The 10,495-nt window shown below is 40.8% G+C and overlaps 1 pseudogene across 1 annotated transcript; it reads right to left on the bottom strand.

The window, feature by feature from the left end:
• Positions 1 to 313: 313 nt before the first annotated feature.
• On the bottom strand, positions 314 to 10,377 carry LOC144658673 (uncharacterized; annotated as a pseudogene). The gene is made up of 3 exons (XR_013571759.1): positions 10,043 to 10,377; positions 3,999 to 4,355; positions 314 to 3,350 (listed from the first exon to the last, which is right to left on the bottom strand). The product of XR_013571759.1 is annotated as an uncharacterized LOC144658673 (transcript).
• Positions 10,378 to 10,495: the final 118 nt, after the last annotated feature.

Raw genomic sequence — 10,495 nt, 5'->3', positions numbered from 1 at the left:
AAACATGCTCCAAGCCGTTTGATAAACGGCTTGGAGCAATAAAAGAACTTAAATCAACTCTGTAAATCTCGTTGCCAGGTCCTTTTATAGTAAGCGAAGAAAGAATATCCCTAAATGGCACTTTAAGGCGGTCGAGATCTAAATCTTTTACGGGGGAGCATGCCCCCAGAACCCCTACAGGTTCGCGCCTTCAGCGCTCTAGTTATCAGAAAACGGAGACCATCTTTTCCAGATCCGCGCTTGAGTGGTGAGGGAAGATATGACCAATGCTTGTAGCTTTAAACATATCTCCAGTAAAGTCAAAACAGAAAATAAATTTTGCAAACCAATATATTTTTTATTCATGGCCAGGAGAACAAGTCCTTAAGTTAATTATTTTTTGTTGTTGTTGTTGTTTTCAAGAAGTGACTGAGCCCGCGATATTAGTGTCATACGGGTTGCTAAGCGACATGACTTGCACGTACTTATTCTTCTGCTAGGAATCCTAAAGAGCATATCATAATTGCCATCTTTATCCTAACAAAAATTTCGCCTAACTTGACATGGTTTTCTATAACTTACAGTCCAGACTCGTTCCTAAACAAGCTGATGTCTTGATTCACCTAGGCAAGGAAGACTACAATCCTAGACAAAAGTCTTGGGACACTTAACCAATTCGATGAAACATTGACATTGTACTGATCTCCCCTTCCCCATCCCCAATTCAATGTTGGTTTCTATCCATCATACCGTGAGACAATATCTCAACATTGTTTGGGGGGAAAGGGGGGTTCGGAAAATTAAACGAGTTCTTAATGCAAAGGGAATGGTCACTGAGCACTATTTCTTTAAGTGTCCCATGGATTTTTGTCTAGGATTGTAGGTGCTGTTTACGTCTAATGTAGACAATATCACATGGATCCATTTTAGCTAGAAACGAAAGATAGCTAAACGAATGTGATTACAAACAACTCTTATAGTTTAAGCATCTTTATCACCCAAAGCAATTAGAAAATTTGTCGGGTTTTTTTTTTCACAATCCAACACCGCTGAAATGCTTTTGGACAGTCAATAAACAGTTTGATGTGGTACTTTAATGGTTGGTAGATGCCACTTTCTGTTAGAGATTTTGGCTATCCTTTCAAAAAGTATATCTGTTATTGTTCGGGGACTTGCAAATAAAGTTCCATATTTAAAAAATTTTGAAGCCTTTTCTCTCTTGGTGTAGCAACGTTCACTTTATCCAAACGCCTCGATATAGCGTATAGTACAGGAAATTATTAAAAATGTTAAAACTGGTGTGTAGTTTTTACATTCCCTAATATATGTACCTTTACTATCTATTTTTTGAAAGATTTTAAAGGAAGAAGTTCTTCATGAAATCACATTCTGTAGAAAATATATATACCACATTTGTCTGCTGAAATAATTTTCGGTCTTCGGAGTCGAAACATCAGCCTTCCACCACCGATACCCCCTCCGCCAAACCTCCTTTGGATGGATGCGCACAACCAAGCATTTTCCTGTCACTGTTGAGCGTAACAGCGGCCCCAATTCCCGCCACTTCGTCCGCCGTTTGGGAATCCACTTCAGTCAATAACTGTCCAGATTCATTCACATCTAGCAAGACATTATCGTCAATAGAATATTTTTCCACCTGAATGTCTTGTTGGAAGGAATGAGGGCTGGGAGCCAGGAATGTCGGAGATTCCAGTGCTGCCTTGGGGCTCATTCCACTGTCCAAAATGTTCGTTATGTACTGCGGGACAGCAAGCGGGTGCGAAGGACCGGTACATGCCAAAGCTAACACTGGTACCAGGCCGGTATGGAATATTGGCTCGTCTGTTTCCTCCAGAATAGTACCTGACTTCCAAGCGTCAGGAATTCCCAGATGTGGAAACTCTTTGGATTCGCCTTCATAGATGGCTTTTTCTTCTCGGATTTCTTCTCTTTCCGTTGGACCTTTTGTTGCCGTGATTTCCTCTTCAAATTCGTTTTCTTCCTCTTCGTTTCCTTGTGTCTCTTCTTTGTCCGTAGGATTTGCAGTCACATCAGCGTGTTTCCCTACGGTGTGATGATTGCGGGATATTTTCAAGGGATATGGATCAGTGGGATGCAGTTCTTCAAACTCCTCCAGCTCCTCCGTCGATGGGATGGATTTTTCTCCGGGAGTTTTGTCCTCCTCAATCACCTCCGTTTGTTCCCTTTCTTGGGTCCGTTCGTGTAAATGTCAACTCATCGGGTACATCAGAGTTACTGTATTCTGAGAGTTCCTCTTCTGGAAACTCACCGTATTTCTGCCACGTGCTCAAACCTTTGGCGTTCTTGTGATTTCCCCGGCTGAGATGACTTTGCCAGTGACTCGTCCATCAGTTGCGATCTGACCCTGTTCTGCGTTCTGAGAACCACCAGCTTTTGAGGCACTTCCACCCCAGTGTATCCACGATTTGACAATCCCTTCTTTTTGGCTGCAAGCCTCTTTTTGTTCTTCTTTGCAACAGAGATGTCTCGTCTCAGCCTTCGACCAAATCCATCGAATTCTCGAAATTCTTCTTTGAAGATAATTACAGGCTGAAGTCCTGAAGGGACTCTTGTGCCACTTTTGGTCTCTTTTATTAATGATTTCAAAGCGATTCCAGAACTTGGCAGACTGACTCCCTGCACGAAAAGGCCTGTTCCCCAAATCCCGCTGTCGGTGCCATGTACCAGAGAACACACGTTTCCGGCACTATCCACTGCTACTACACCAGACGAGCCGCGAGGATGTTGCTCTATGTCCATCTCAGCACTTGCCAATATCTCTCGCATGATGTCGTTTACGTCTGCCATCTTTTCAGGAGAGGCAATTTTGTCCCAAAGCTCCTCGGCTGCCTCTTTTGTTTTCCGATAAGAATTGTCAACATCCACGCCAAGGTGCTCCTGGAGAAGTTGCTTTCCATTCGGAACAGCGTGCGTGAAAAACGAAATGAAAGAACTTAGACGCGTTATAGAAGCGAGCCAGAATAGCTTTGTGGCATTTGTCAAGTAAGAGTCGGTGGAACCCCCAACTCCTGCCAATTCCATCAAGTTCAACTTTTCGACCAATTCAGCACCACCCCACTCCGCACCTGAAGTCAACACGTGATACTTCTGGTACAAGGTACTTGCGGGCTCAGGTGACCTCACCTGATACTCGGTCATGTCCTCCATTGTGACGTAGCCTTCGTGACTTTGAATCGTCTCAACCATGTCCTCGGCCCAGGGACCGCGGTAGAAATAGTCCTTTCCGTACTTAGAGAGGCGTTTGATGAATTTTGCCAGTTTAGGTTGCCTGAATCGTTCGCCAGCTTTGTAAGGTTTCTTTGTTTTGGGGTTGGTGAAAATGTGTTTTCCTGTGAACGAAGAAAGTAATACAGATACATAGTAACTTCAAAGGTTGCAGTGTATAGAAAACAGCATAAAAGTAGAAAAGTGCCTAGACTCATGAAAACATTTGTATCTGACTGAACAAAATGGGTCTGGTCAAATAGGGTAACATAATGAACAAGAGCTATCATTTCAAATATTTGGAAATTCTGAAACTCATCAGTTATGATTTTGATCTTGCGGGTTGCCAGTTTCCACCGTGAGGCGCACGCACAGTTTGCCAGTTTTCTTGTGGGCTTTTGTCAGAAGAGCAGTTATGGCGCAACTTGTAACGCACTTTAACGTTTAGGACAATTGTCAACAGTAAGCTACGATCTCCAACATCTGTGTGCTGTCAGAGTGTGGTTGTTAGTAGTCAGTTTGGATGGTTAGATGGAGACACAATTGCCAAAGCGTGTTTGGGGATCATCCTTCACAAATTTTAAGTGTCAAGTGCCACAAAACGTTTTTCAAGAAGAAAGGCATGTAGAAATTTAATAAATAAATTTAACACTAAGATACTCTTCGAGACAATTGCAACATGCAGTTAAGCTTTCCAAGGCATTGTGAGTAGTGTCATCAAGCATTTGTCCATACACAGACCTCAAAGGTTGAATGGAGAACGTCAAACATACCTTCCTTAGTGCGAAGAAGGCTTCTCTGATTGTAATTCTTCCTTATCTCTTCCGCCAAATCAGAAGGAAGTTTAAATCCCTTGGTGGCAAAGTACAACGCGGGCTCCAACAGCTTTGACAGCGGCATCAAGCTATACTTCTCCGAAGCAGTAGATACCCCGGCTATGAACCCTGGGACTAGTACCGTGGCCCCGTTGCCGAGTTCCGAGTGATGCTCTGGGATCTGAGCCGGGTCTATGTAGTAGGGCTTGTTCCATCCAGCGTCAAAATTGTGGGTGTCACCAGTAGAACTGTCATAGTAAAGAATGTTGGCCGCTCCGGCATAAGACAAATGGGAACCAGCTGCCAGCACTATCTCTGAAATAAAAATAATACCATCTTTCATTCAGTTTATATCCACACGAGCATTAAATAAGTACCGACGTAGTTGGCAAAATGTCCGTATAAACTGTACTACATTATTCATACATCCAGTACGTTGTTCAAAGAAAACAATATTAAAACAAAAGACCCCGACTGGGACAAGCACGTAAAAGTATTACTTAAGAGAAAGCTATTAACGTAAATCTGGATTGGATTATATTTCACCGTTTGGAAACCTTTGTTTTGGTGAAGAGGGCATAACACGCCAGTTGTCCGTTAAATTTCACCTACCCGGTGGGTAACAATAATATTTGTTGACATCTTTCATCTGTAGAGTTGCCTTATTAAGTCGCAATTAAAGGTTTTATAAGGGCAATGGAACATGACAGATTACGCCAAATGCATGCCAAGGCAAGCAAGAAAATTCTCACGAGTCAAGAAACACACACTTCAAGATTTCTTAAAAAAAAAAAAAAAAAAATTTAAAAAAAAAAAAAAGAATCGGTAAAAGCCAAAATTAAACCATAGTTAATAGAGGGAAATGGTTAGAAAACCCGGCAAACATCAAAGAAGCAAACAAAGAGGCCAAGATTTATGTTGGAAGGTCCACGACCCTGCACATCTTTTGTTTTGCGCTCATACACTATGCATGAATTACGTAATCGCAGTGTTTCCATTGGTTAGTTGCATGAACTCACGTAACCACCTATTGTATTTTGTCAGGTTTTGTGCAGGGTCAACCCCCAAAACAGCGAACAAAAACATACAACAAAGAACTTTGCCGGGTTTCCTAACCATTTCCCTCTATTAGCCTCGGCTTAGCTTTTAGCTAAGTGTTCTAACCATGTAAAATAAAGTTATCTAAAGTTATCTATCTATTAACTATGATTAAACTCGTGATTTTTCCTCAATACGGATAAAATCAAAGGTAAAAACGAAACTATGAATTAATTAAAACCTTCAATTCTGAAAAGTTACACCTGTTTGTCCCTATTTTAGTCCTAAGGAATTCCATTTAGTGTACGCGTCGCCCTTATCTCAATTGAGATTAAAGAACTTTATCAAGAGTGAGCGATAAAAAATCGCGTGTTTTATGTGGATATAGAGACAATCAGATAAAATCAGCCTTGGATCATGGATGCACCTGTTTTAAATCATCTGATCCTAATTAATAAATTAAAACTTTAGTTCATACACAATGCTCATGAAGATAGCCAAAGAAGATACTCAAGAAGGAGAAAGATAGAGTTCCAAAGAAGATAGAGTTGCACCATACCCATGAAGATAGCTGAGGAAGATACTCAATCTGGTCAGTAATGGAATAGTCACGAAGCAAATGCCTTAGGAAAATCGGCAACTTGTTGCTCTATTAATTAATCCTTGAAAACGCCCGCAGTCTAAGCACTTGCCCTGTGACCTATATGAAGTCTCAAAACAACTCTCACCCCGGTGGTATCCCAAACGACATGGTGCATGACTGATATGGTTCACATCTCTTTCGAAATCTAAACCGACAAATAAGCAGAGTTTTGACAATCTAAAGTATGTAAAGAGATAAGTAAAATGCTCTCGAAATATTCTGATAACTGAACAATTTGAGATAAGTTAAAGGAGGGCTGTACCTATCGGGAGGTTTCTCGAATCTGGCAGGATCGAAATATTCCTTCGTTTAATGACGTGAAGTCAAACCCATGAGCTATATCCTGGTACAAGAGGCTCTCTTTCATGTTTTCTTCTACTAACGCAAAAAGCTGTCGCAGCCGGCAGCCAAGGCTCAAATGATATATGGTAGAAGAGAGTTGACTAAACCTCCTTTGAAACCAGCGTTAGCTGTGGTGTTAGCTGTTATTTGGCTCAGTAATTTATGTTGTTAGAAGCGTGCATCTGTCTAGTAAAGATATAATTTTCATTCTTTCTCGATCAGTGTCGTTTGTAGTGTTGTTTTAGAGCGTTTTGTGTGGTCTTTTTTGTAAGAATTAATTGAACTTCTAACCTTAAACTGTCGAATATCGACAACATTAGAATTTAGGGACCATTATAATTGCAGTCGAAAGGTTCTTTAATTACATTTCAAGTTTTCCTTCGTTAAAGATTTCTTAAACATGTCTTTTAAAAGACATGCCGTAAACAAAGTAGTCTTCTTTGTTACTTCAGGAAAGGGACTAACCAACAGTACTGTATTACATGTTACACAATATACTATTCATATAGCTATGTGCTGCGGTGTTTAATTTAGAAAATAAATGGACACTTACTTTAATAAAGTTTTAAGGGAGCACTGCAATTATCTAAGTTGTGTGGCGACCAGGTCCTTTTCGTCAAGTGAATATTATTTACAGATTGAATTCCAAAATAGTGTGTTCAAGATTATCATCGATAATGTTTGTTTGTTTGCTTCCTTGTGTTTGCAATGCTAACCGCTGAAGATTAATTTTCTCTTTTACCAATGAACGGGCCGAGAAATCTATTGTAAAAAAAAAACCTGAGATACAGAATTGGCTTCCTCGCAGTGAAGTAAACGTTAAAACTAAATGAATGTCATGTTATCTTCTCAGTTCTTTGCATAAAAAAGGAAGTATGCATATGCATCAAACACGATCAATTACAGTACGAGTTTTTCTTTTTACGGACTAAGGCTTCTAGACCTTCTATGGGTAGGGGACTGGGTAAAAGCAGGAAAGGAAAAACGTCTAGAGACTGAACGTTCCCATTTCACATTCGCCCCACTTTATAGTGTGGGAGGCGCGGTGGCCTAATGGTTAGCGCGCTCGGCTCCGAGTCGAACGGCCCGGGTTCGAGACCTGGCCGGGGCGCTGCGTTGTATTCTTGGCCAAGACACTTTACTATCACAGTTCCTCTCTATACCCAGGTGTATAAATGGGTACCGGCGAACTTGCTGCTGGGGAGTAACCCTGCGATGGACTAGCATCCCATCCAGGGGGAGTAGCAATACTCCTAGTCGCTTAATGCTATGGAAACCGGGATAAGCTCCGGCTGTATGGGCCACTTAGGCTCGGACACCTACTATACCACTTTATAGTACAATCGGTCGAGTTCTTCATGCAATCTGTTTCTTGTAAACTGATAAATGCATAATTGCTTTGTGATTGAACGCCGCCGGCGAGGCAGTAGTATCAGTTCTTCGAGAGTGACGGATAAGGATGGGATCTGTAATTGTCACTATGTTATTTATCATTAGAAGTCACTTTTGAGTTACGCCTCTTTAAAAGTGTTACCGGAAATAGATTACAATCGCACCAGAAAGTTGTCAAGACAGGAGTTTCTGTTCCTTGGTGGAAACTGATGTTTTCTGTCTATTCTGATAGAAAAGCAAAAGGTTGAAGAAACTGAGCTATTAGCTATTATTAATATAAGTTTTTGCTGCAAAAACATTTGACTTCGTTGGTAGCTATGACCAGCTATAGAACGATCATTACACAGATTTCACACACACTGTACTAATTATAAAATAATTAACCTGAAATTTGTCGAGTGAAAACCTTTTCTGCTAAACTGTCGCTTTCTTCCGTGAACGAAAAGAAACATTGAGAGAGATGCGCCTTCCGCTGCCTTCTCACTACTTATTTGGGTAGAGAAAACACTCTTTTGAATCTTGAGTCAAGTTTGACGTTATTTCTCAGTTTAAATTAAATCAATCATGACCAATCATTTGGAAAAGATCCTATCAAAACATTTAGGCGGCCTCCCGGGGGCTTTAAATGCTTTAAATTAGCTTCCGTTGCCGTTATCCGTTCTTTAAAACGCATTCCCTCGGTCCCTCTCACACAGACGAAAACCTCAAGCCCATACCGAGTCGATTTAAGAAGATTAAAAGAAATAACTAAGAGTAGAAAACAGGCAAAGACAAAATATTAGCCAAGGCCCATTTTCAGCAAAGGAGACATGAATTTAACAGCTATCATTTAAGTCACGGAATGACGATTGTGGAATCATTTTGCGCGAAGTTGCCGAATGACAGTCTAACTAATGATTCGGTTATAAACCCGGCATCTGTTGAGAGTTTTCGTGACATGGTTGGCATCAGTGCAAAGCCAATCTGTAGAAAAGTCCTCACACACGACCTGTGGTACAAGAAGCATGAAAGAATTTTGCTCAAGTGAAGAATTCTCGTTCTTCTCTCTGCTTTAAACGGCAAATACAAAGGACAACAAAGGAGACCGGGTTGGCCGACGAAAAAAAGATCACAAATGTCAGTTTCCGGATTAGGAGAAACCACGAAATCTAAAGTAATACTTAAATCCCCAAAGATTGGAGTTCAACAACTAATTTCTCTTGAGAGAATCAATACATGGTCAAACAGACAGCTAAGGAGAAATCAGAAAATCGTCAACTAGACAGACCATTGTCTTCATAAAAACAACGATATTCTCAAAACCGTTTGTAAAAGAAACGTGTGGCATTGAGTAAGGAGATTTTATATTTCCAGCATGGGCCAGGGTTAACTCTTGGAATAATTCAGGTCAGGTCAAAAACGCCCATGTACAACGGTATAACATGACTAAAATGAACCGCGAAAAAAAAATGAGCGTAATTTTAGGCCGTGCATACGTGCCTCTGAGAAAAAACTCTGCAGGGTGGGCCGTGAGGTTGTAATAAAACCTCACAGATATCAGCACAAATAAGATGTATCAAAGTTATTGGCAATGCCCCGGAAATCACGACAACGTTCATATCGGCATGTCTGACCGTTCATTGGTAAATGCTTTTCTGATATCGAAAGAAGAAACAATATTTACTTAAAAGATACACATGTATATCTTGATCTTATGACGCGCATTAAAAGGTTTTGGTACTGAAAAGAAACAACTGTGAAATGTTTGAAAGCTTGCCCAATCCGAAACATGCGATAACAACACTTTTTTCTTTTTTCAATCTTTTTTAAGTCGCGTATCTCATCCGTTTCATGTCGTGCTGTGAAGAAATGTATCTGTTTGCGACCAAGCAAAAAACAAACGATAAAAGTGTAAACGTTTTATCAAATCTAAACCGCACGAAGATCTGTTTAGAGAAAAGGTGTTACTGATAAGGCTAACTTGTAATCGGTGAAAATGTTGTAAAAGTTTAGATGTTCTTGACTACAACGTTAAGGAGACAACCGAACGTGCAATGATTTGACCCACTTCCACTTGTCTGCAATTTTAAGCCGTCGATCAGCTCTGTCAGGTTCTTATCTGAAATATTTCTCAAATTCAACAACTCTGTTTTCTTAATCGTGAGATCAAAACAAGAAATAGTGCAAGTTAAGGTCTTCGAATTTTCCTGTACATGAACTTTGTCAAACGACAACAATTTGTTGTACTACGTGAAACAATGAACACAGATGAAAAAGCAACTAACCCTGTCGCAGACGAAAACTGCTGATAATCTATCGATCAGCTTAGAACCTATCCTCGTAAGAGCCTGATGACGAAAAAAATGCTTCTTAGCGCAAAAGTTTGTTTTAACGCAATCTTCCAAAACAACGAGATTAGAAATCTCTAAATCTTTTTCGCATTAACGCTTTACCAGTTCGATCAGAGGACGGAAATCTCGACTTATTATTTATAATCGTAACAGGAAGCAAACTTTTCCTAACTGCGTGCCTAAAATAGGAAAGATTTAACTGAAGACAGGTCTAAACTGTTCAGCTGTTCTGCTGGAGCAGAGAAGTCTACGCGTACCTGTCAGAGCCGTTGTTAGACACGCATCCATCGCGTTCCCTCCTTTCTTCAGCGCCTCCGTGCCAGCATGAACAGCCATCGCGCTGCTTGTTCCCGCCACCAACCCTTTTCCATCACTGAATGCCAGCGGCTTGGGGCGCCGCTGCGAGTTTTGAAGAGAAAGGGCTTCTAATCTCTGAAGATCTCTGTGGAGCCATGTTTTAGGAGAGAATGAGACTGCCTCGGGTGGAAGAAAGGCAAACGCAGAACACACTGATAGCAAGATGACCAACGCGAGAAAAATCGGCCGATTCATGGCTGAACCACGCGCCCTTGGGTTCTAACACGATAATCAGAACACGTCACAGGGATATTTGGTTTTATAGCAAAAAGCGGTAATTTAATAGTTTTTATTGTTTCGCTGCCTTACGGAAACTTAATAACACTGGAATGTGACACTTCGAGAACAAATCG

Source organism: Oculina patagonica, chromosome 6 (genome assembly GCF_052425735.1).
Source record: "Oculina patagonica isolate OP01 chromosome 6, crgOcupat, whole genome shotgun sequence".
Lineage (NCBI taxonomy): Eukaryota > Metazoa > Cnidaria > Anthozoa > Scleractinia > Oculinidae > Oculina > Oculina patagonica.
The sequence above is the reverse complement of the archived record's forward strand: the minus strand, read 5'-3'. Positions and strand labels throughout refer to the sequence as shown.